Source organism: Euprymna scolopes, chromosome 18 (genome assembly GCF_053919585.1).
Source record: "Euprymna scolopes isolate OS-2025 chromosome 18, ASM5391958v1, whole genome shotgun sequence".
In the NCBI taxonomy this organism is placed as follows: Eukaryota; Metazoa; Mollusca; class Cephalopoda; order Sepiida; family Sepiolidae; genus Euprymna; species Euprymna scolopes.
In genome coordinates, this window is record NC_136499.1 from 127,791,129 (window position 1) to 127,808,741 (window position 17,613).

Below are 17,613 nucleotides of genomic sequence, written 5' to 3' on the forward strand. Positions count from 1 at the left end.
AAAACTCATAAAAATGCGTTCGATTTTAATGTAAAATATTAGGTTAAAAAAACAAATAAAGTATCATTAAATTATCAGATTTGGTAAATAAATATTGGAATTGTAATAGTTAAAATTATCGCACTCCTTGGCTTACGGCCATATCACGTTGAAAACACCGGTTCTCGTCCGATCCCCGAAGTTAAGCAACGTAGAGCCTGGTCAGTACTTAGATGGGTGACCGCTTGGGAATACCAGGTGCTGTAAGCATTTCCCCTGAATTTTCATAAAAATGCGTTCGATTTTAATGTAAAATATTAGATAAAAAAAACAAAAAACAAAATATCATTACATTATCAGATTTGGTAAATAAATATTAAAAATGTAATAGTTAAAATTATGGCACGTCTTCGCTTACGGCCATATCACGTTGAAAACACCGGTTCTCGTCCGATCCCCGAAGTTAAGCAACGTAGAGCCTGGTCAGTACTTAGATGGGTGACCGCTTGGGAATACCAGGTGCTGTAAGCATTTCCCCTGAATGTTTGGAAAAACTCATAAAAATGCGTTCGATTTTAATGTAAAATATTAGGTAAAAAAAACAAAAAACAAAATATCATTACATTATAAGATTTGGTAAATAAATATTGAAATTGTAATAGTTAAAATTATGGCACGTCTTCGCTTACGGCCATATCCCGTTGAAAACACCGGTTCTCGTCCGATCCCCGAAGTTAAGCAACGTAGAGCCTGGTCACTACTTAGATGGGTGACCGCTTGGGAATACCAGGTGCTGTAAGCATTTCCCCTGAATTTTTGGAAAAACTCATAAAAATGCGTTCGATTTTAATGTAAAATATTAGATAAAAAAACAAAAAACAAAATATCATTACATTATCAGATTTGGTAAATAAATATTGAAATTGTAATAGTTAAAATTATGGCACGTCTTCGCTTACGGCCATATCACGTTGAAAACACCGGTTCTCGTCCGATCCCCGAAGTTAAGCAACGTAGAGCCTGGTCAGTACTTAGATGGGTGACCGCTTGGGAATACCAGGTGCTGTAAGCATTTCCCCTGAATTTTTGGAAAAACTCATAAAAATGCGTTCGATTTTAATGTAAAATATTAGATAAAAAAACAAAAAACAAAATATCATTACATTATCAGATTTGGTAAATAAATATTGAAATTGTAATAGTTAAAATTATGGCACGTCTTCGCTTACGGCCATACCACGTTGAAAACACCGGTTCTCGTCCGATCCCCGAAGTTAAGCAACGTAGAGCCTGGTCAGTACTTAGATGGGTGACCGCTTGGGAATACCAGGTGCTGTAAGCATTTCCCCTGAATTTTTGGAAAAACTCATAAAAATGCGTTCGATTTTAATGTAAAATATTAGATAAAAAAAAACAAATAAAGTATCATTAAATTATCAGATTTGGTAAATAAATATTGAAATTGTAATAGTTAAAATTATCGCACTTCCTCGCTTACGGCCATATCACGTTGAAAACACCGGTTCTCGTCCGATCCCCGAAGTTAAGCAACGTAGAGCCTGGTCAGTACTTAGATGGGTGACCGCTTGGGAATACCAGGTGCTGTAAGCATTTCCCCTGAATTTTTGGAAAAACTCATAAAAATGCGTTCGATTTTAATGTAAAATATTAGATAAAACAACAAAAAACAAAATATCATTACATTATCAGATTTAGTAAATAAATATTGAAATTGTAATAGTTAAAATTATGGCACGTCTTCGCTTACGGCCATATCACGTTGAAAACACCGGTTCTCGTCCGATCCCCGAAGTTAAGCAACGTAGAGCCTGGTCAGTACTTAGATGGGTGACCGCTTGGGAATACCAGGTGCTGTAAGCATTTCCCCTGAATTTTTGGAAAAACTCATAAAAATGCGTTCGATTTTAATGTAAAATATTAGGTAAAAAAAAACAAATAAAGTATCATTAAATTATCAGATTTGGTAAATAAATATTAAAATTGTAATGGTTAAAATATGGCACGTCTTCGCTTACGGCCATATCACGTTGAAAACACCGGTTCTCGTCCGATCCCCGAAGTTAAGCAACGTAGAGCCTGGTCAGTACTTAGATGAGTGACCGCTTGGGAATACCAGGTGCTGTAAGCATTTCCCCTGAATTTTTGGAAAAACTCATAAAAATGCGTTCGATTTTAATGTAAAATATTAGATAAAAAAACAAAAAACAAAATATCATTACATTATCAGATTTGGTAAATAAATATTGAAATTGTAATAGTTAAAATTATGGCACGTCTTCGCTTACGGCCATATCACGTTGAAAACACCGGTTCTCGTCCGATCCCCGAAGTTAAGCAACGTAGAGCCTGGTCAGTACTTAGATGGGTGACCGCTTGGGAATACCAGGTGCTGTAAGCATTTCCCCTGAATTTTTGGAAAAACTCATAAAAATGCGTTCGATTTTAATGTAAAATATTAGATAAAAAAAAACAAATAAAGTATCATTAAATTATCAGATTTGGTAAATAAATATTGAAATTGTAATAGTTAAAATTATCGCACTTCCTCGCTTACGGCCATATCACGTTGAAAACACCGGTTCTCGTCCGATCCCCGAAGTTAAGCAACGTAGAGCCTGGTCAGTACTTAGATGGGTGACCGCTTGGGAATACCAGGTGCTGTAAGCATTTCCCCTGAATTTTTGGAAAAACTCATAAAAATGCGTTCGATTTTAATGTAAAATATTAGATAAAAAAACAAAAAACAAAATATCATTACATTATCAGATTTAGTAAATAAATATTGAAATTGTAATAGTTAAAATTATGGCACGTCTTCGCTTACGGCCATATCACGTTGAAAACACCGGTTCTCGTCCGATCCCCGAAGTTAAGCAACGTAGAGCCTGGTCAGTACTTAGATGGGTGACCGCTTGGGAATACCAGGTGCTGTAAGCATTTCCCCTGAATTTTTGGAAAAACTCATAAAAATGCGTTCGATTTTAATGTAAAATATTAGGTAAAAAAAAACAAATAAAGTATCATTAAATTATCAGATTTGGTAAATAAATATTAAAATTGTAATGGTTAAAATATGGCACGTCTTCGCTTACGGCCATATCACGTTGAAAACACCGGTTCTCGTCCGATCCCCGAAGTTAAGCAACGTAGAGCCTGGTCAGTACTTAGATGAGTGACCGCTTGGGAATACCAGGTGCTGTAAGCATTTCCCCTGAATTTTTGGAAAAACTCATAAAAATGCGTTCGATTTTAATGTAAAATATTAGATAAAAAAACAAAAAACAAAATATCATTACATTATCAGATTTGGTAAATAAATATTGAAATTGTAATAGTTAAAATTATGGCACGTCTTCGCTTACGGCCATATCACGTTGAAAACACCGGTTCTCGTCCGATCCCCGAAGTTAAGCAACGTAGAGCCTGGTCAGTACTTAGATGGGTGACCGCTTGGGAATACCAGGTGCTGTAAGCATTTCCCCTGAATTTTTGGAAAAACTCATAAAAATACGTTTGATTTTAATGTAAAATATTAGATAAAAAAACAAAAAACAAAATATCATTACATTATCAGATTTGGTAAATAAATATTGAAATTGTAATAGTTAAAATTATGGCACGTCTTCGCTTACGGCCATACCACGTTGAAAACACCGGTTCTCGTCCGATCCCCGAAGTTAAGCAACGTAGAGCCTGGTCAGTACTTAGATGGGTGACCGCTTGGGAATACCAGGTGCTGTAAGCATTTCCCCTGAATTTTTGGAAAAACTCATAAAAATGCGTTCGATTTTAATGTAAAATATTAGATAAAAAAAAAAAAATAAAGTATCATTAAATTATCAGATTTGGTAAATAAATATTGAAATTGTAATAGTTAAAATTATCGAACTTCCTCGCTTACGGCCATATCACGTTGAAAACACCGGTTCTCGTCCGATCCCCGAAGTTAAGCAACGTAGAGCCTGGTCAGTACTTAGATGGGTGACCGCTTGGGAATACCAGGTGCTGTAAGCATTTCCCCTGAATTTTTGGAAAAACTCATAAAAATGCGTTCGATTTTAATGTAAAATATTAGATAAAAAGCAAAAAACAAAATATCATTACATGATCAGATTTGGTAAATAAATATTGAAATTGTAATAGTTAAAATTATGGCACGTCTTCGCTTACGGCCATATCACGTTGAAAACACCGGTTCTCGTCCGATCCCCGAAGTTAAGCAACGTAGAGCCTGGTCAGTACTTAGATGGGTGACCGCTTGGGAATACCAGGTGCTGTAAGCATTTCCCCTGAATTTTTGGAAAAACTCATAAAAATGCGTTCGATTTTAATGTAAAATATTAGATAACAAAAACAAAAAACAAAATATCATTACATTATCAGATTTGGTAAATAAATATTGGAATTGTAATAGTTAAAATTATGGCACGTCTTCGCTTACGGCCATATCACGTTGAAAACACCGGTTCTCGTCCGATCCCCGAAGTTAAGCAACGTAGAGCCTGGTCAGTACTTAGATGGGTGACCGCTTCGGAATACCAGGTGCTGTAAGCATTTCCCCTGAATTTTTGGAAAAACTCATAAAAATGCGTTCGATTTTAATGTAAAATATTAGGTAAAAAAAACAAATAAAGTATCATTAAATTATCAGATTTGGTAAATAAATATTGAAATTGTAATAGTTAAAATTATGGCACGTCTTCGCTTACGGCCATATCACGTTGAAAACACCGGTTCTAGTCCGATCCCCGAAGTTAAGCAACGTAGAGCCTTGTCAGTACTTAGATGGGTGACCGCTTGGGAATACCAGGTGCTGTAAGCATTTCCCCTGAATTTTTGGAAAAACTCATAAAAATGCGTTCGATTTTAATGTAAAATATTAGGTAAAAAAAACAAAAAACAAAATATCATTACATTATCAGATTTGGTAAATAAATATTAAAATTGTAATAGTTAAAATTATGGCACGTCTTCGCTTACGGCCATATCACGTTGAAAACACCGGTTCTCGTCCGATCCCCGAAGTTAAGCAACGTAGAGCCTGGTCAGTACTTAGATGGGTGACCGCTTGGGAATACCAGGTGCTGTAAGCATTTCCCCTGAATTTTTGGAAAAACTCATAAAAATGCGTTCGATTTTAATGTAAAATATTAGATAAAAAAACAAAAAACAAAATATCATTACATTATCAGATTTGGTAAATAAATATTGAAATTGTAATAGTTAAAATTATGGCACGTCTTTGCTTACGGCCATATCACGTTGAAAACACCGGTTCTCGTCCGATCCCCGAAGTTAAGCAACGTAGAACCTGGTCAGTACTTAGATGGGTGACCGCTTGGGAATACCAGGTGCTGTAAGCATTTCCCCTGAATTTTTGGAAAAACTCATAAAAATGCGTTCGATTTTAATGTAAAATATTAGATAAAAAAACAAAAAACAAAATATCATTACATTATCAGATTTGGTAAATAAATATTGAAATTGTAATAGTTAAAATTATGGCACGTCTTCGCTTACGGCCATATCACGTTGAAAACACCGGTTCTCGTCCGATCCCCGAAGTTAAGCAACGTAGAGCCTGGTCAGTACTTAGATGGGTGACCGCTTGGGAATACCAGGTGCTGTAAGCATTTCCCCTGAATTTTTGGAAAAACTCATAAAAATGCGTTCGATTTTAATGTAAAATATTAGATAACAAAAACAAAAAACAAAATATCATTACATTATCAGATTTGGTAAATAAATATTGGAATTGTAATAGTTAAAATTATGGCACGTCTTCGCTTACGGCCATATCACGTTGAAAACACCGGTTCTCGTCCGATCCCCGAAGTTAAGCAACGTAGAGCCTGGTCAGTACTTAGATGGGTGACCGCTTGGGAATACCAGGTGCTGTAAGCATTTCCCCTGAATTTTTGGAAAAACTCATAAAAATGCGTTCGATTTTAATGTAAAATATTAGGTAAAAAAAACAAATAAAGTATCATTAAATTATCAGATTTGGTAAATAAATATTGAAATTGTAATAGTTAAAATTATGGCACGTCTTCGCTTACGGCCATATCACGTTGAAAACACCGGTTCTAGTCCGATCCCCGAAGTTAAGCAACGTAGAGCCTTGTCAGTACTTAGATGGGTGACCGCTTGGGAATACAAGGTGCTGTAAGCATTTCCCCTGAATTTTTGGAAAAACTCATAAAAATGCGTTCGATTTTAATGTAAAATATTAGGTAAAAAAAACAAAAAACAAAATATCATTACATTATCAGATTTGGTAAATAAATATTAAAATTGTAATAGTTAAAATTATGGCACGTCTTCGCTTACGGCAATATCACGTTGAAAACACCGGTTCTCGTCCGATCCCCGAAGTTAAGCAACGTAGAGCCTGGTCAGTACTTAGATGGGTGACCGCTTGGGAATACCAGGTGCTGTAAGCATTTCCCCTGAATTTTTGGAAAAACTCATAAAAATGCGTTCGATTTTAATGTAAAATATTAGATAAAAAAACAAAAAACAAAATATCATTACATTATCAGATTTGGTAAATAAATATTGAAATTGTAATAGTTAAAATTATGGCACGTCTTTGCTTACGGCCATATCACGTTGAAAACACCGGTTCTCGTCCGATCCCCGAAGTTAAGCAACGTAGAACCTGGTCAGTACTTAGATGGGTGACCGCTTGGGAATACCAGGTGCTGTAAGCATTTCCCCTGAATTTTTGGAAAAACTCATAAAAATGCGTTCGATTTTAATGTAAAATATTAGATAAAAAAACAAAAAACAAAATATCATTACATTATCAGATTTGGTAAATAAATATTGAAATTGTAATAGTTAAAATTATGGCACGTCTTCGCTTACGGCCATATCACGTTGAAAACACCGGTTCTCGTCCGATCCCCGAAGTTAAGCAACGTAGAGCCTGGTCAGTACTTAGATGGGTGACCGCTTGGGAATACCAGGTGCTGTAAGCATTTCCCCTGAATTTTTGGAAAAACTCATAAAAATGCGTTCGATTTTAATGTAAAATATTAGATAACAAAAACAAAAAACAAAATATCATTACATTATCAGATTTGGTAAATAAATATTGAAATTGTAATAGTTAAAATTATGGCACGTCTTCGCTTACGGCCATATCACGTTGAAAACACCGGTTCTCGTCCGATCCCCGAAGTTAAGCAACGTAGAGCCTGGTCAGTACTTAGATGGGTGACCGCTTGGGAATACCAGGTGCTGTAAGCATTTCCCCTGAATTTTTGGAAAAACTCATAAAAATGCGTTCGATTTTAATGTAAAATATTAGGTAAAAAAAACAAATAAAGTATCATTAAATTATCAGAATTGGTAAATAAATATTGGAATTGTAATAGTTAAAATTATGGCAAGTCTTCGCTTACGGCCATATCACGTTGAAAACACCGGTTCTAGTCCGATCCCCGATGTTAAGCAACGTAGAGCCTGGTCAGTACTTAGATGGGTGACCGCTTGGGAATACCAGGTGCTGTAAGCATTTCCCCTGAATTTTTGGAAAAACTCATAAAAATGCGTTCGATTTTAATGTAAAATATTTGATAAAAAAACAAATAAAGTATCATTAAATTATCAGATTTGGTAAATAAATATTGAAATTGTAATAGTTAAAATTATGGCACTTCTTCGCTTACGGCCATATCACGTTGAAAACACCGGTTCTCGTCCGATCCCCGAAGCTAAGCAACGTAGAGCCTGGTCAGTACTTAGATGGGTGACCGCTTGGGAATACCAGGTGCTGTAAGCATTTCCCCTGAATTTTTGGAAAACTCATAAAAATGCGTTCGATTTTAATGTAAAATATTAGGTAAAAAAAACAAATAAAGTATCATTAAATTATCAGATTTGGTAAATAAATATTGAAATTGTAATAGTTAAAATTATGGCACTTCTTCGCTTACGGCCATATCACGTTGAAAACACCGGTTCTCGTCCGATCCCCGAAGTTAAGCAACGTAGAGCCTGGTCAGTACTTAGATGGGTGACCGCTTGGGAATACCAGGTGCTGTAAGCATTTCCCCTGAATTTTTGGAAAAACTCATAAAAATGCGTTCGATTTTAATGTAAAATATTAGATAAAAAAACAAAAAACAAAATATCATTACATTATCAGATTTGGTAAATAAATATTGAAATTGTAATAGTTAAAATTATGGCACGTCTTCGCTTACGGCTATATAACGTTGAAAACACCGGTTCTCGTCCGATCCCCGAAGTTAAGCAACGTAGAGCCTGGTCAGTACTTAGATGAGTGACCGCTTGGGAATACCAGGTGCTGTAAGCATTTCCCCTGAATTTTTGGAAAAACTCATAAAAATGCGTTCGATTTTAATGTAAAATATTAGATAAAAAAACAAAAAACAAAATATCATTACATTATCAGATTTGGTAAATAAATATTAAAATTGTAATAGTTAAAATTATGGCTCGTCTTCGCTTACGGCCATATCACGTTGAAAACACCGGTTCTCGCCCGATCCCCGAAGTTAAGCAACGTAGAGCCTGGTCAGTACTTAGATGGGTGACCGCTTGGGAATACCAGGTGCTGTAAGCACTTCCCCTGAATTTTTGGAAAAACTCAAAAAAATGCGTTCGATTTTAATGTAAAATATTAGATAAAAAAACAAAAAACAAAATATCATTACATTATCAGATTTGGTAAATAAATATTGAAATTGTAATAGTTAAAATTATGGCACGTCTTCGCTTACGGCCATATCACGTTGAAAACACCGGTTCTCGTCCGATCCCCGAAGTTAAGCAACGTAGAGCCTGGTCAGTACTTAGATGGGTGACCGCTTGGGAATACCAGGTGCTGTAAGCATTTCCCCTGAATTTTTGGAAAAACTCATAAAAATGCGTTCGATTTTAATGTAAAATATTAGGTAAAAAAAACAAAAAACAAAATATCATTACATTATCAGATTTGGTAAATAAATATTAAAATTGTAATAGTTAAAATTATGGCACGTCTTCGCTTACGGCCATATCACGTTGAAAACACCGGTTCTCGTCCGATCCCCGAAGTTAAGCAACGTAGAGCCTGGTCAGTACTTAGATGGGTGACCGCTTGGGAATACCAGGTGCTGTAAGCATTTCCCCTGAATTTTTGGAAAAACTCATAAAAATGCGTTCGATTTTAATGTAAAATATTAGATAAAAAAACAAAAAACAAAATATCATTACATTATCAGATTTGGTAAATAAATATTGAAATTGTAATAGTTAAAATTATGGCACGTCTTTGCTTACGGCCATATCACGTTGAAAACACCGGTTCTCGTCCGATCCCCGAAGTTAAGCAACGTAGAACCTGGTCAGTACTTAGATGGGTGACCGCTTGGGAATACCAGGTGCTGTAAGCATTTCCCCTGAATTTTTGGAAAAACTCATAAAAATGCGTTCGATTTTAATGTAAAATATTAGATAAAAAAACAAAAAACAAAATATCATTACATTATCAGATTTGGTAAATAAATATTGAAATTGTAATAGTTAAAATTATGGCACGTCTTCGCTTACGGCCATATCACGTTGAAAACACCGGTTCTCGTCCGATCCCCGAAGTTAAGCAACGTAGAGCCTGGTCAGTACTTAGATGGGTGACCGCTTGGGAATACCAGGTGCTGTAAGCATTTCCCCTGAATTTTTGGAAAAACTCATAAAAATGCGTTCGATTTTAATGTAAAATATTAGATAACAAAAACAAAAAACAAAATATCATTACATTATCAGATTTGGTAAATAAATATTGGATTTGTAATAGTTAAAATTATGGCACGTCTTCGCTTACGGCCATATCACGTTGAAAACACCGGTTCTCGTCCGATCCCCGAAGTTAAGCAACGTAGAGCCTGGTCATTACTTAGATGGGTGACCGCTTGGGAATACCAGGTGCTGTAAGCATTTCCCCTGAATTTTTGGAAAAACTCATAAAAATGCGTTCGATTTTAATGTAAAATATTAGGTAAAAAAAACAAATAAAGTATCATTAAATTATCAGATTTGGTAAATAAATATTGAAATTGTAATAGTTAAAATTATGGCACGTCTTCGCTTACGGCCATATCACGTTGAAAACACCGGTTCTCGTCCGATCCCCGAAGCTAAGCAACGTAGAGCCTGGTCAGTACTTAGATGGGTGACCGCTTGGGAATACCAGGTGCTGTAAGCATTTCCCCTGAATTTTTGGAAAAACTCATAAAAATGCGGTAGATTTTAACGTAAAATATTAGATAAAAAAACAAAAAACAAAATATCATTACATTATCAGATTTGGTAAATAAATATTGAAATTGTAATAGTTAAAATTATGGCAATTCTTCGCTTACGGCCATATCACGTTGAAAACACCGGTTCTCGTCCGATCCCTGAAGTTAAGCAACGTAGAGCCTGGTCAGTACTTAGATGGGTGACCGCTTGGGAATACCAGGTGCTGTAAGCATTTCCCCTGAATTTTTGGAAAAACTCATAAAAATGCGTTCGATTTTAATGTAAAATATTAGATAAAAAAAACAAAAAACAAAATATCATTACATTATCAGATTTGGTAAATAAATATTAAAATTGTAATAGTTAAAATTATGGCTCGTCTTCGCTTACGGCCATATCACGTTGAAAACACCGGTTCTCGTCCGATCCCCGAAGGTAAGCAACGTAGAGCCTGGTCAGTACTTAGATGGGTGACCGCTTGGGAATACCAGGTGCTGTAAGCACTTCCCCTGAATTTTTGGAAAAACTCAAAAAAATGCGTTCGATTTTAATGTAAAATATTAGATAAAAAAACAAAAAACAAAATATCATTACATTATCAGATTTGGTAAATAAATATTGAAATTGTAATAGTTAAAATTATGGCACGTCTTCGCTTACGGCCATATCACGTTGAAAACACCGGTTCTCGTCCGATCCCCGAAGTTAAGCAACGTAGAGCCTGGTCAGTACTTAGATGGGTGACCGCTTGGGAATACCAGGTGCTGTAAGCATTTCCCCTGAATTTTTGGAAAACACTCATAAAAATGCGTTCGATTTTAATGTAAAATATTAGGTAAAAAAAACAAATAAAGTATCATTAAATTATCAGATTTGGTAAATAAATATTGAAATTGTAATAGTTAAAATTATGGCACGTCTTCGCTTACGGCCATATCACGTTGAAAACACCGGTTCTCGTCCGATCCCCGAAGTTAAGTCACGTAGAGCCTGATCAGTACTTAGATGCGTGACCGCTTGGGAATACCAGGTGCTGTAAGCATTTCCCCTGAATTTTTGGAAAAACTCATAAAAATGCGTTCGATTTTAATGTAAAATATTAGATAACAAAAACAAAAAACAAAATATCATTACATTATCAGATTTGGTAAATAAATATTAAAATTGTAATAATTAAAATTATGGAACGTCTTCGCTTACGGCCATATCACGTTGAAAACACCGGTTCTCGTCCGATCCCCGAAGTTAAGCAACGTAGAGCCTGGTCAGTATTTAGATGGGTGACCGCTTGGGAATACCAGGTGCTATAAGCATTTCCCCTGAATTTTTGGAAAAACTCATAAAAATGCGTTCGATTTTAATGTAAAATATTAGATAAAAAAACAAAAAACAAAATATCATTACATTATCAGATTTGGTAAATAAATATTGAAATTGTAATAGTTAAAATTATGGCACGTCTTCGCTTACGGCCATATCACGTTGAAAACACCGGTTCTCGTCCGATCCCCGAAGTTAAGCAACGTAGAGCCTGGTCAGTACTTAGATGGGTGACCGCTTGGGAATACAAGTGCTGTAAGCATTTCCCCTGAATTTTTGGAAAAACTCATAAAAATGCGTTCGATTTTAATGTAAAATATTAGATAAAAAAAACAAAAAACAAAATATCATTACATTATCAGATTTGGTAAATAAATATTAAAATTGTAATAGTTAAAATTATGGCTCGTCTTCGCTTACGGCCATATCACGTTGAAAACACCGGTTCTCGTCCGATCCCCGAAGTTAAGCAACGTAGAGCCTGGTCAGTACTTAGATGGGTGACCGCTTGGGAATACCAGGTGCTGTAAGCACTTCCCCTGAATTTTTGGAAAAACTCAAAAAAATGCGTTCGATTTTAATGTAAAATATTAGATAAAAAAACAAAAAACAAAATATCATTACATTATCAGATTTGGTAAATAAATATTGAAATTGTAATAGTTAAAATTATGGCACGTCTTCGCTTACGGCCATATCACGTTGAAAACACCGGTTCTCGTCCGATCCCCGAAATTAAGCAACGTAGAGCCTGGTCAGTACTTAGATGGGTGACCGCTTGGGAATACCAGGTGCTGTAAGCATTTCCCCTGAATTTTCATAAAAATGCGTTCGATTTTAATGTAAAATATTAGATAAAAAAAACAAAAAACAAAATATCATTACATTATCAGATTTGGTAAATAAATATTAAAAATGTAATAGTGAAAATTATGGCACGTCTTCGCTTACGGCCATATCACGTTGAAAACACCGGTTCTCGTCCGATCCCCGAAGTTAAGCAACGTAGAGCTTGGTCCGTACTTAGATGGGTGACCGCTTGGGAATACCAGGTGCTGTAAGCATTTCCCCTGAATTTTTGGAAAAACTCATAAAAATGCGTTCGATTTTAATGTAAAATATTAGGTAAAAAAAACAAAAAACAAAATATCATTACATTATCAGATTTGGTAAATAAATATTAAAATTGTAATAGTTAAAATTATGGCACGTCTTCGCTTACGGCCATATCACGTTGAAAACACCGGTTCTCGTCCGATCCCCGAAGTTAAGCAACGTAGAGCCTGGTCAGTACTTAGATGGGTGACCGCTTGGGAATACCAGGTGCTGTAAGCATTTCCCCTGAATTTTTGGAAAAACTCATAAAAATGCGTTCGATTTTAATGTAAAATATTAGATAAAAAAACAAAAAACAAAATATCATTACATTATCAGATTTGGTAAATAAATATTGAAATTGTAATAGTTAAAATTATGGCACGTCTTTGCTTACGGCCATATCACGTTGAAAACACCGGTTCTCGTCCGATCCCCGAAGTTAAGCAACGTAGAACCTGGTCAGTACTTAGATGGGTGACCGCTTGGGAATACCAGGTGCTGTAAGCATTTCCCCTGAATTTTTGGAAAAACTCATAAAAATGCGTTCGATTTTAATGTAAAATATTAGATAAAAAAACAAAAAACAAAATATCATTACATTATCAGATTTGGTAAATAAATATTGAAATTGTAATAGTTAAAATTATGGCACGTCTTCGCTTACGGCCATATCACGTTGAAAACACCGGTTCTCGTCCGATCCCCGAAGTTAAGCAACGTAGAGCCTGGTCAGTACTTAGATGGGTGACCGCTTGGGAATACCAGGTGCTGTAAGCATTTCCCCTGAATTTTTGGAAAAACTCATAAAAATGCGTTCGATTTTAATGTAAAATATTAGATAACAAAAACAAAAAACAAAATATCATTACATTATCAGATTTGGTAAATAAATATTGGATTTGTAATAGTTAAAATTATGGCACGTCTTCGCTTACGGCCATATCACGTTGAAAACACCGGTTCTCGTCCGATCCCCGAAGTTAAGCAACGTAGAGCCTGGTCAGTACTTAGATGGGTGACCGCTTGGGAATACCAGGTGCTGTAAGCATTTCCCCTGAATTTTTGGAAAAACTCATAAAAATGCGTTCGATTTTAATGTAAAATATTAGGTAAAAAAAACAAATAAAGTATCATTAAATTATCAGATTTGGTAAATAAATATTGAAATTGTAATAGTTAAAATTATGGCACGTCTTCGCTTACGGCCATATCACGTTGAAAACACCGGTTCTCGTCCGATCCCCGAAGCTAAGCAACGTAGAGCCTGGTCAGTACTTAGATGGGTGACCGCTTGGGAATACCAGGTGCTGTAAGCATTTCCCCTGAATTTTTGGAAAAACTCATAAAAATGCGGTAGATTTTAACGTAAAATATTAGATAAAAAAACAAAAAACAAAATATCATTACATTATCAGATTTGGTAAATAAATATTGAAATTGTAATAGTTAAAATTATGGCAATTCTTCGCTTACGGCCATATCACGTTGAAAACACCGGTTCTCGTCCGATCCCTGAAGTTAAGCAACGTAGAGCCTGGTCAGTACTTAGATGGGTGACCGCTTGGGAATACCAGGTGCTGTAAGCATTTCCCCTGAATTTTTGGAAAAACTCATAAAAATGCGTTCGATTTTAATGTAAAATATTAGATAAAAAAAACAAAAAACAAAATATCATTACATTATCAGATTTGGTAAATAAATATTAAAATTGTAATAGTTAAAATTATGGCTCGTCTTCGCTTACGGCCATATCACGTTGAAAACACCGGTTCTCGTCCGATCCCCGAAGGTAAGCAACGTAGAGCCTGGTCAGTACTTAGATGGGTGACCGCTTGGGAATACCAGGTGCTGTAAGCACTTCCCCTGAATTTTTGGAAAAACTCAAAAAAATGCGTTCGATTTTAATGTAAAATATTAGATAAAAAAACAAAAAACAAAATATCATTACATTATCAGATTTGGTAAATAAATATTGAAATTGTAATAGTTAAAATTATGGCACGTCTTCGCTTACGGCCATATCACGTTGAAAACACCGGTTCTCGTCCGATCCCCGAAGTTAAGCAACGTAGAGCCTGGTCAGTACTTAGATGGGTGACCGCTTGGGAATACCAGGTGCTGTAAGCATTTCCCCTGAATTTTTGGAAAACACTCATAAAAATGCGTTCGATTTTAATGTAAAATATTAGGTAAAAAAAACAAATAAAGTATCATTAAATTATCAGATTTGGTAAATAAATATTGAAATTGTAATAGTTAAAATTATGGCACGTCTTCGCTTACGGCCATATCACGTTGAAAACACCGGTTCTCGTCCGATCCCCGAAGTTAAGTCACGTAGAGCCTGATCAGTACTTAGATGCGTGACCGCTTGGGAATACCAGGTGCTGTAAGCATTTCCCCTGAATTTTTGGAAAAACTCATAAAAATGCGTTCGATTTTAATGTAAAATATTAGATAACAAAAACAAAAAACAAAATATCATTACATTATCAGATTTGGTAAATAAATATTAAAATTGTAATAATTAAAATTATGGAACGTCTTCGCTTACGGCCATATCACGTTGAAAACACCGGTTCTCGTCCGATCCCCGAAGTTAAGCAACGTAGAGCCTGGTCAGTATTTAGATGGGTGACCGCTTGGGAATACCAGGTGCTATAAGCATTTCCCCTGAATTTTTGGAAAAACTCATAAAAATGCGTTCGATTTTAATGTAAAATATTAGATAAAAAAACAAAAAACAAAATATCATTACATTATCAGATTTGGTAAATAAATATTGAAATTGTAATAGTTAAAATTATGGCACGTCTTCGCTTACGGCCATATCACGTTGAAAACACCGGTTCTCGTCCGATCCCCGAAGTTAAGCAACGTAGAGCCTGGTCAGTACTTAGATGGGTGACCGCTTGGGAATACAAGTGCTGTAAGCATTTCCCCTGAATTTTTGGAAAAACTCATAAAAATGCGTTCGATTTTAATGTAAAATATTAGATAAAAAAAACAAAAAACAAAATATCATTACGTTATCAGATTTGGTAAATAAATATTAAAATTGTAATAGTTAAAATTATGGCTCGTCTTCGCTTACGGCCATATCACGTTGAAAACACCGGTTCTCGTCCGATCCCCGAAGTTAAGCAACGTAGAGCCTGGTCAGTACTTAGATGGGTGACCGCTTGGGAATACCAGGTGCTGTAAGCACTTCCCCTGAATTTTTGGAAAAACTCAAAAAAATGCGTTCGATTTTAATGTAAAATATTAGATAAAAAAACAAAAAACAAAATATCATTACATTATCAGATTTGGTAAATAAATATTGAAATTGTAATAGTTAAAATTATGGCACGTCTTCGCTTACGGCCATATCACGTTGAAAACACCGGTTCTCGTCCGATCCCCGAAATTAAGCAACGTAGAGCCTGGTCAGTACTTAGATGGGTGACCGCTTGGGAATACCAGGTGCTGTAAGCATTTCCCCTGAATTTTCATAAAAATGCGTTCGATTTTAATGTAAAATATTAGATAAAAAAAACAAAAAACAAAATATCATTACATTATCAGATTTGGTAAATAAATATTAAAAATGTAATAGTGAAAATTATGGCACGTCTTCGCTTACGGCCATATCACGTTGAAAACACCGGTTCTCGTCCGATCCCCGAAGTTAAGCAACGTAGAGCTTGGTCCGTACTTAGATGGGTGACCGCTTGGGAATACCAGGTGCTGTAAGCATTTCCCCTGAATTTTTGGAAAAACTCATAAAAATGCGTTCGATTTTAATGTAAAATATTAGGTAAAAAAAACAAATAAAGTATCATTAAATTATCAGATTTGGTAAATAAATATTGAAATTGTAATAGTTAAAATTATGGCACGTCTTCGCTTACGGCCATATCACGTTGAAAACACCGGTTCTCGTCCGATCCCCGAAGTTAAGCAACGTAGAGCCTGGTCAGTACTTAGATGGGTGACCGCTTGGGAATACCAGGTGCTGTAAGCATTTCCCCTGAATTTTTGGAAAAACTCATAAAAATGCGTTCGATTTTAATGTAAAATATTAGATAAAAAAAACAAAAAACAAAATATCATTACATTATCAGATTTGGTAAATAAATATTAAAATTGTAATAGTTAAAATTATGGCTCGTCTTCGCTTACAGCCATATCACGTTGAAAACACCGGTTCTCGTCCGATCCCCGAAGTTAAGCAACGTAGAGCCTGGTCAGTACTTAGATGGGTGACCGCTTGGGAATACCAGGTGCTGTAAGCACTTCCCCTGAATTTTTGGAAAAACTCAAAGAAATGCGTTCGATTTTAATGTAAAATATTAGATAAAAAAACAAAAAACAAAATATCATTACATTATCAGATTTGGTAAATAAATATTGAAATTGTAATAGTTAAAATTATGGCATGTCTTCGCTTACGGCCATATCACGTTGAAAACACCGGTTCTCGTCCGATCCCCGAAGTTAAGCAACGTAGAGCCTGGTCAGTACTTAGATGGGTGACCGCTTGGGAATACCAGGTGCTGTAAGCATTTCCCCTGAATTTTTGGAAAAACTCATAAAAATGCGTTCGATTTTAATGTAAAATATTAGGTAAAAAAAACAAATAAAGTATCATTAAATTATCAGATTTGGTAAATAAATATTGAAATTGTAATAGTTAAAATTATCGCACTTCTTCGCTTACGGCCATATCACGTTGAAAACACCGGTTCTCGTCCGATCCCCGAAGTTAAGCAACGTAGAGCCTGGTCAGTACTTAGATGGGTGACCGCTTGGGAATACCAGGTGCTGTAAGCATTTCCCCTGAATTTTCATAAAAATGCGTTCGATTTTAATGTAAAATATTAGATAAAAAAAACAAAAAACAAAATATCATTACATTATCAGATTTGGTAAATAAATATTAAAAATGTAATAGTGAAA

The 17,613-nt window shown here is 35.3% G+C and overlaps 65 non-coding genes across 65 annotated transcripts; all 65 read left to right on the forward strand.

Annotated features, from left to right (window-relative positions):
• The first annotated feature begins 130 nt into the window (after nucleotides 1-130).
• On the forward strand, nucleotides 131-249 carry LOC145298692 (5S ribosomal RNA). Its single transcript, XR_013870964.1, has one exon. It is a non-coding gene; the product is annotated as a 5S ribosomal RNA (ribosomal RNA).
• Nucleotides 250-391: 142 nt separating this feature from the next.
• Nucleotides 392-510, forward strand: LOC145298693 (5S ribosomal RNA). Its single transcript, XR_013870965.1, has one exon. It is a non-coding gene; the product is annotated as a 5S ribosomal RNA (ribosomal RNA).
• Nucleotides 511-662: 152 nt separating this feature from the next.
• On the forward strand, nucleotides 663-781 carry LOC145300638 (5S ribosomal RNA). The gene has a single exon (XR_013872852.1). It is a non-coding gene; the product is annotated as a 5S ribosomal RNA (ribosomal RNA).
• A 151-nt stretch (nucleotides 782-932) lies between these two features.
• On the forward strand, nucleotides 933-1,051 carry LOC145298694 (5S ribosomal RNA). Its single transcript, XR_013870966.1, has one exon. It is a non-coding gene; the product is annotated as a 5S ribosomal RNA (ribosomal RNA).
• A 151-nt stretch (nucleotides 1,052-1,202) lies between these two features.
• On the forward strand, nucleotides 1,203-1,321 carry LOC145300088 (5S ribosomal RNA). The gene has a single exon (XR_013872323.1). It is a non-coding gene; the product is annotated as a 5S ribosomal RNA (ribosomal RNA).
• A 150-nt stretch (nucleotides 1,322-1,471) lies between these two features.
• On the forward strand, nucleotides 1,472-1,590 carry LOC145298695 (5S ribosomal RNA). Its single transcript, XR_013870967.1, has one exon. It is a non-coding gene; the product is annotated as a 5S ribosomal RNA (ribosomal RNA).
• A 151-nt stretch (nucleotides 1,591-1,741) lies between these two features.
• LOC145298696 (5S ribosomal RNA) lies at nucleotides 1,742-1,860 on the forward strand. The gene has a single exon (XR_013870968.1). It is a non-coding gene; the product is annotated as a 5S ribosomal RNA (ribosomal RNA).
• Nucleotides 1,861-2,009: 149 nt separating this feature from the next.
• On the forward strand, nucleotides 2,010-2,128 carry LOC145300400 (5S ribosomal RNA). The gene has a single exon (XR_013872624.1). It is a non-coding gene; the product is annotated as a 5S ribosomal RNA (ribosomal RNA).
• Nucleotides 2,129-2,279: 151 nt separating this feature from the next.
• On the forward strand, nucleotides 2,280-2,398 carry LOC145298697 (5S ribosomal RNA). The gene has a single exon (XR_013870969.1). It is a non-coding gene; the product is annotated as a 5S ribosomal RNA (ribosomal RNA).
• A 150-nt stretch (nucleotides 2,399-2,548) lies between these two features.
• LOC145298698 (5S ribosomal RNA) lies at nucleotides 2,549-2,667 on the forward strand. The gene has a single exon (XR_013870970.1). It is a non-coding gene; the product is annotated as a 5S ribosomal RNA (ribosomal RNA).
• Nucleotides 2,668-2,818: 151 nt separating this feature from the next.
• LOC145298700 (5S ribosomal RNA) lies at nucleotides 2,819-2,937 on the forward strand. The gene has a single exon (XR_013870972.1). It is a non-coding gene; the product is annotated as a 5S ribosomal RNA (ribosomal RNA).
• A 149-nt stretch (nucleotides 2,938-3,086) lies between these two features.
• Nucleotides 3,087-3,205, forward strand: LOC145300401 (5S ribosomal RNA). The gene has a single exon (XR_013872625.1). It is a non-coding gene; the product is annotated as a 5S ribosomal RNA (ribosomal RNA).
• A 151-nt stretch (nucleotides 3,206-3,356) lies between these two features.
• LOC145298701 (5S ribosomal RNA) lies at nucleotides 3,357-3,475 on the forward strand. Its single transcript, XR_013870973.1, has one exon. It is a non-coding gene; the product is annotated as a 5S ribosomal RNA (ribosomal RNA).
• A 151-nt stretch (nucleotides 3,476-3,626) lies between these two features.
• Nucleotides 3,627-3,745, forward strand: LOC145300089 (5S ribosomal RNA). Its single transcript, XR_013872324.1, has one exon. It is a non-coding gene; the product is annotated as a 5S ribosomal RNA (ribosomal RNA).
• Nucleotides 3,746-3,895: 150 nt separating this feature from the next.
• Nucleotides 3,896-4,014, forward strand: LOC145298703 (5S ribosomal RNA). The gene has a single exon (XR_013870974.1). It is a non-coding gene; the product is annotated as a 5S ribosomal RNA (ribosomal RNA).
• A 150-nt stretch (nucleotides 4,015-4,164) lies between these two features.
• Nucleotides 4,165-4,283, forward strand: LOC145298704 (5S ribosomal RNA). The gene has a single exon (XR_013870975.1). It is a non-coding gene; the product is annotated as a 5S ribosomal RNA (ribosomal RNA).
• Nucleotides 4,284-4,435: 152 nt separating this feature from the next.
• On the forward strand, nucleotides 4,436-4,554 carry LOC145299940 (5S ribosomal RNA). The gene has a single exon (XR_013872182.1). It is a non-coding gene; the product is annotated as a 5S ribosomal RNA (ribosomal RNA).
• Nucleotides 4,555-4,703: 149 nt separating this feature from the next.
• LOC145301131 (5S ribosomal RNA) lies at nucleotides 4,704-4,822 on the forward strand. The gene has a single exon (XR_013873332.1). It is a non-coding gene; the product is annotated as a 5S ribosomal RNA (ribosomal RNA).
• Nucleotides 4,823-4,974: 152 nt separating this feature from the next.
• Nucleotides 4,975-5,093, forward strand: LOC145298705 (5S ribosomal RNA). The gene has a single exon (XR_013870976.1). It is a non-coding gene; the product is annotated as a 5S ribosomal RNA (ribosomal RNA).
• Nucleotides 5,094-5,244: 151 nt separating this feature from the next.
• Nucleotides 5,245-5,363, forward strand: LOC145299653 (5S ribosomal RNA). Its single transcript, XR_013871903.1, has one exon. It is a non-coding gene; the product is annotated as a 5S ribosomal RNA (ribosomal RNA).
• A 151-nt stretch (nucleotides 5,364-5,514) lies between these two features.
• Nucleotides 5,515-5,633, forward strand: LOC145298706 (5S ribosomal RNA). The gene has a single exon (XR_013870977.1). It is a non-coding gene; the product is annotated as a 5S ribosomal RNA (ribosomal RNA).
• Nucleotides 5,634-5,785: 152 nt separating this feature from the next.
• Nucleotides 5,786-5,904, forward strand: LOC145298707 (5S ribosomal RNA). The gene has a single exon (XR_013870978.1). It is a non-coding gene; the product is annotated as a 5S ribosomal RNA (ribosomal RNA).
• A 149-nt stretch (nucleotides 5,905-6,053) lies between these two features.
• Nucleotides 6,054-6,172, forward strand: LOC145300821 (5S ribosomal RNA). The gene has a single exon (XR_013873032.1). It is a non-coding gene; the product is annotated as a 5S ribosomal RNA (ribosomal RNA).
• Nucleotides 6,173-6,324: 152 nt separating this feature from the next.
• LOC145299608 (5S ribosomal RNA) lies at nucleotides 6,325-6,443 on the forward strand. The gene has a single exon (XR_013871859.1). It is a non-coding gene; the product is annotated as a 5S ribosomal RNA (ribosomal RNA).
• Nucleotides 6,444-6,594: 151 nt separating this feature from the next.
• Nucleotides 6,595-6,713, forward strand: LOC145299654 (5S ribosomal RNA). Its single transcript, XR_013871904.1, has one exon. It is a non-coding gene; the product is annotated as a 5S ribosomal RNA (ribosomal RNA).
• Nucleotides 6,714-6,864: 151 nt separating this feature from the next.
• LOC145298708 (5S ribosomal RNA) lies at nucleotides 6,865-6,983 on the forward strand. The gene has a single exon (XR_013870979.1). It is a non-coding gene; the product is annotated as a 5S ribosomal RNA (ribosomal RNA).
• A 152-nt stretch (nucleotides 6,984-7,135) lies between these two features.
• Nucleotides 7,136-7,254, forward strand: LOC145298709 (5S ribosomal RNA). The gene has a single exon (XR_013870980.1). It is a non-coding gene; the product is annotated as a 5S ribosomal RNA (ribosomal RNA).
• Nucleotides 7,255-7,403: 149 nt separating this feature from the next.
• Nucleotides 7,404-7,522, forward strand: LOC145300940 (5S ribosomal RNA). Its single transcript, XR_013873147.1, has one exon. It is a non-coding gene; the product is annotated as a 5S ribosomal RNA (ribosomal RNA).
• A 148-nt stretch (nucleotides 7,523-7,670) lies between these two features.
• LOC145299477 (5S ribosomal RNA) lies at nucleotides 7,671-7,789 on the forward strand. Its single transcript, XR_013871732.1, has one exon. It is a non-coding gene; the product is annotated as a 5S ribosomal RNA (ribosomal RNA).
• A 148-nt stretch (nucleotides 7,790-7,937) lies between these two features.
• LOC145298710 (5S ribosomal RNA) lies at nucleotides 7,938-8,056 on the forward strand. Its single transcript, XR_013870981.1, has one exon. It is a non-coding gene; the product is annotated as a 5S ribosomal RNA (ribosomal RNA).
• A 151-nt stretch (nucleotides 8,057-8,207) lies between these two features.
• On the forward strand, nucleotides 8,208-8,326 carry LOC145301244 (5S ribosomal RNA). Its single transcript, XR_013873444.1, has one exon. It is a non-coding gene; the product is annotated as a 5S ribosomal RNA (ribosomal RNA).
• Nucleotides 8,327-8,477: 151 nt separating this feature from the next.
• LOC145300126 (5S ribosomal RNA) lies at nucleotides 8,478-8,596 on the forward strand. The gene has a single exon (XR_013872362.1). It is a non-coding gene; the product is annotated as a 5S ribosomal RNA (ribosomal RNA).
• A 151-nt stretch (nucleotides 8,597-8,747) lies between these two features.
• Nucleotides 8,748-8,866, forward strand: LOC145298712 (5S ribosomal RNA). The gene has a single exon (XR_013870983.1). It is a non-coding gene; the product is annotated as a 5S ribosomal RNA (ribosomal RNA).
• A 152-nt stretch (nucleotides 8,867-9,018) lies between these two features.
• Nucleotides 9,019-9,137, forward strand: LOC145298713 (5S ribosomal RNA). Its single transcript, XR_013870984.1, has one exon. It is a non-coding gene; the product is annotated as a 5S ribosomal RNA (ribosomal RNA).
• Nucleotides 9,138-9,288: 151 nt separating this feature from the next.
• Nucleotides 9,289-9,407, forward strand: LOC145299655 (5S ribosomal RNA). The gene has a single exon (XR_013871905.1). It is a non-coding gene; the product is annotated as a 5S ribosomal RNA (ribosomal RNA).
• Nucleotides 9,408-9,558: 151 nt separating this feature from the next.
• On the forward strand, nucleotides 9,559-9,677 carry LOC145298714 (5S ribosomal RNA). Its single transcript, XR_013870985.1, has one exon. It is a non-coding gene; the product is annotated as a 5S ribosomal RNA (ribosomal RNA).
• Nucleotides 9,678-9,829: 152 nt separating this feature from the next.
• On the forward strand, nucleotides 9,830-9,948 carry LOC145300326 (5S ribosomal RNA). The gene has a single exon (XR_013872554.1). It is a non-coding gene; the product is annotated as a 5S ribosomal RNA (ribosomal RNA).
• A 149-nt stretch (nucleotides 9,949-10,097) lies between these two features.
• LOC145299478 (5S ribosomal RNA) lies at nucleotides 10,098-10,216 on the forward strand. The gene has a single exon (XR_013871733.1). It is a non-coding gene; the product is annotated as a 5S ribosomal RNA (ribosomal RNA).
• Nucleotides 10,217-10,367: 151 nt separating this feature from the next.
• LOC145299850 (5S ribosomal RNA) lies at nucleotides 10,368-10,486 on the forward strand. Its single transcript, XR_013872093.1, has one exon. It is a non-coding gene; the product is annotated as a 5S ribosomal RNA (ribosomal RNA).
• Nucleotides 10,487-10,638: 152 nt separating this feature from the next.
• On the forward strand, nucleotides 10,639-10,757 carry LOC145300062 (5S ribosomal RNA). The gene has a single exon (XR_013872299.1). It is a non-coding gene; the product is annotated as a 5S ribosomal RNA (ribosomal RNA).
• A 151-nt stretch (nucleotides 10,758-10,908) lies between these two features.
• On the forward strand, nucleotides 10,909-11,027 carry LOC145298715 (5S ribosomal RNA). The gene has a single exon (XR_013870986.1). It is a non-coding gene; the product is annotated as a 5S ribosomal RNA (ribosomal RNA).
• Nucleotides 11,028-11,177: 150 nt separating this feature from the next.
• On the forward strand, nucleotides 11,178-11,296 carry LOC145301288 (5S ribosomal RNA). Its single transcript, XR_013873486.1, has one exon. It is a non-coding gene; the product is annotated as a 5S ribosomal RNA (ribosomal RNA).
• A 152-nt stretch (nucleotides 11,297-11,448) lies between these two features.
• LOC145300794 (5S ribosomal RNA) lies at nucleotides 11,449-11,567 on the forward strand. The gene has a single exon (XR_013873005.1). It is a non-coding gene; the product is annotated as a 5S ribosomal RNA (ribosomal RNA).
• Nucleotides 11,568-11,718: 151 nt separating this feature from the next.
• Nucleotides 11,719-11,836, forward strand: LOC145300972 (5S ribosomal RNA). Its single transcript, XR_013873177.1, has one exon. It is a non-coding gene; the product is annotated as a 5S ribosomal RNA (ribosomal RNA).
• Nucleotides 11,837-11,988: 152 nt separating this feature from the next.
• On the forward strand, nucleotides 11,989-12,107 carry LOC145298716 (5S ribosomal RNA). The gene has a single exon (XR_013870987.1). It is a non-coding gene; the product is annotated as a 5S ribosomal RNA (ribosomal RNA).
• A 151-nt stretch (nucleotides 12,108-12,258) lies between these two features.
• LOC145300281 (5S ribosomal RNA) lies at nucleotides 12,259-12,377 on the forward strand. The gene has a single exon (XR_013872511.1). It is a non-coding gene; the product is annotated as a 5S ribosomal RNA (ribosomal RNA).
• A 142-nt stretch (nucleotides 12,378-12,519) lies between these two features.
• Nucleotides 12,520-12,638, forward strand: LOC145300516 (5S ribosomal RNA). The gene has a single exon (XR_013872733.1). It is a non-coding gene; the product is annotated as a 5S ribosomal RNA (ribosomal RNA).
• Nucleotides 12,639-12,790: 152 nt separating this feature from the next.
• LOC145298718 (5S ribosomal RNA) lies at nucleotides 12,791-12,909 on the forward strand. The gene has a single exon (XR_013870989.1). It is a non-coding gene; the product is annotated as a 5S ribosomal RNA (ribosomal RNA).
• Nucleotides 12,910-13,060: 151 nt separating this feature from the next.
• Nucleotides 13,061-13,179, forward strand: LOC145299656 (5S ribosomal RNA). The gene has a single exon (XR_013871906.1). It is a non-coding gene; the product is annotated as a 5S ribosomal RNA (ribosomal RNA).
• Nucleotides 13,180-13,330: 151 nt separating this feature from the next.
• LOC145298719 (5S ribosomal RNA) lies at nucleotides 13,331-13,449 on the forward strand. Its single transcript, XR_013870990.1, has one exon. It is a non-coding gene; the product is annotated as a 5S ribosomal RNA (ribosomal RNA).
• A 152-nt stretch (nucleotides 13,450-13,601) lies between these two features.
• On the forward strand, nucleotides 13,602-13,720 carry LOC145298720 (5S ribosomal RNA). Its single transcript, XR_013870991.1, has one exon. It is a non-coding gene; the product is annotated as a 5S ribosomal RNA (ribosomal RNA).
• A 149-nt stretch (nucleotides 13,721-13,869) lies between these two features.
• Nucleotides 13,870-13,988, forward strand: LOC145299480 (5S ribosomal RNA). Its single transcript, XR_013871735.1, has one exon. It is a non-coding gene; the product is annotated as a 5S ribosomal RNA (ribosomal RNA).
• A 151-nt stretch (nucleotides 13,989-14,139) lies between these two features.
• LOC145299851 (5S ribosomal RNA) lies at nucleotides 14,140-14,258 on the forward strand. The gene has a single exon (XR_013872094.1). It is a non-coding gene; the product is annotated as a 5S ribosomal RNA (ribosomal RNA).
• A 152-nt stretch (nucleotides 14,259-14,410) lies between these two features.
• LOC145300064 (5S ribosomal RNA) lies at nucleotides 14,411-14,529 on the forward strand. Its single transcript, XR_013872300.1, has one exon. It is a non-coding gene; the product is annotated as a 5S ribosomal RNA (ribosomal RNA).
• A 151-nt stretch (nucleotides 14,530-14,680) lies between these two features.
• LOC145298721 (5S ribosomal RNA) lies at nucleotides 14,681-14,799 on the forward strand. Its single transcript, XR_013870992.1, has one exon. It is a non-coding gene; the product is annotated as a 5S ribosomal RNA (ribosomal RNA).
• Nucleotides 14,800-14,949: 150 nt separating this feature from the next.
• On the forward strand, nucleotides 14,950-15,068 carry LOC145301290 (5S ribosomal RNA). Its single transcript, XR_013873487.1, has one exon. It is a non-coding gene; the product is annotated as a 5S ribosomal RNA (ribosomal RNA).
• A 152-nt stretch (nucleotides 15,069-15,220) lies between these two features.
• On the forward strand, nucleotides 15,221-15,339 carry LOC145300795 (5S ribosomal RNA). Its single transcript, XR_013873006.1, has one exon. It is a non-coding gene; the product is annotated as a 5S ribosomal RNA (ribosomal RNA).
• A 151-nt stretch (nucleotides 15,340-15,490) lies between these two features.
• Nucleotides 15,491-15,608, forward strand: LOC145300973 (5S ribosomal RNA). The gene has a single exon (XR_013873178.1). It is a non-coding gene; the product is annotated as a 5S ribosomal RNA (ribosomal RNA).
• Nucleotides 15,609-15,760: 152 nt separating this feature from the next.
• LOC145298722 (5S ribosomal RNA) lies at nucleotides 15,761-15,879 on the forward strand. Its single transcript, XR_013870993.1, has one exon. It is a non-coding gene; the product is annotated as a 5S ribosomal RNA (ribosomal RNA).
• Nucleotides 15,880-16,030: 151 nt separating this feature from the next.
• On the forward strand, nucleotides 16,031-16,149 carry LOC145300282 (5S ribosomal RNA). The gene has a single exon (XR_013872512.1). It is a non-coding gene; the product is annotated as a 5S ribosomal RNA (ribosomal RNA).
• A 142-nt stretch (nucleotides 16,150-16,291) lies between these two features.
• Nucleotides 16,292-16,410, forward strand: LOC145300517 (5S ribosomal RNA). The gene has a single exon (XR_013872734.1). It is a non-coding gene; the product is annotated as a 5S ribosomal RNA (ribosomal RNA).
• Nucleotides 16,411-16,559: 149 nt separating this feature from the next.
• Nucleotides 16,560-16,678, forward strand: LOC145298724 (5S ribosomal RNA). Its single transcript, XR_013870995.1, has one exon. It is a non-coding gene; the product is annotated as a 5S ribosomal RNA (ribosomal RNA).
• Nucleotides 16,679-16,830: 152 nt separating this feature from the next.
• LOC145299389 (5S ribosomal RNA) lies at nucleotides 16,831-16,949 on the forward strand. The gene has a single exon (XR_013871647.1). It is a non-coding gene; the product is annotated as a 5S ribosomal RNA (ribosomal RNA).
• A 151-nt stretch (nucleotides 16,950-17,100) lies between these two features.
• On the forward strand, nucleotides 17,101-17,219 carry LOC145298725 (5S ribosomal RNA). The gene has a single exon (XR_013870996.1). It is a non-coding gene; the product is annotated as a 5S ribosomal RNA (ribosomal RNA).
• A 149-nt stretch (nucleotides 17,220-17,368) lies between these two features.
• LOC145298726 (5S ribosomal RNA) lies at nucleotides 17,369-17,487 on the forward strand. Its single transcript, XR_013870997.1, has one exon. It is a non-coding gene; the product is annotated as a 5S ribosomal RNA (ribosomal RNA).
• Nucleotides 17,488-17,613: the final 126 nt, after the last annotated feature.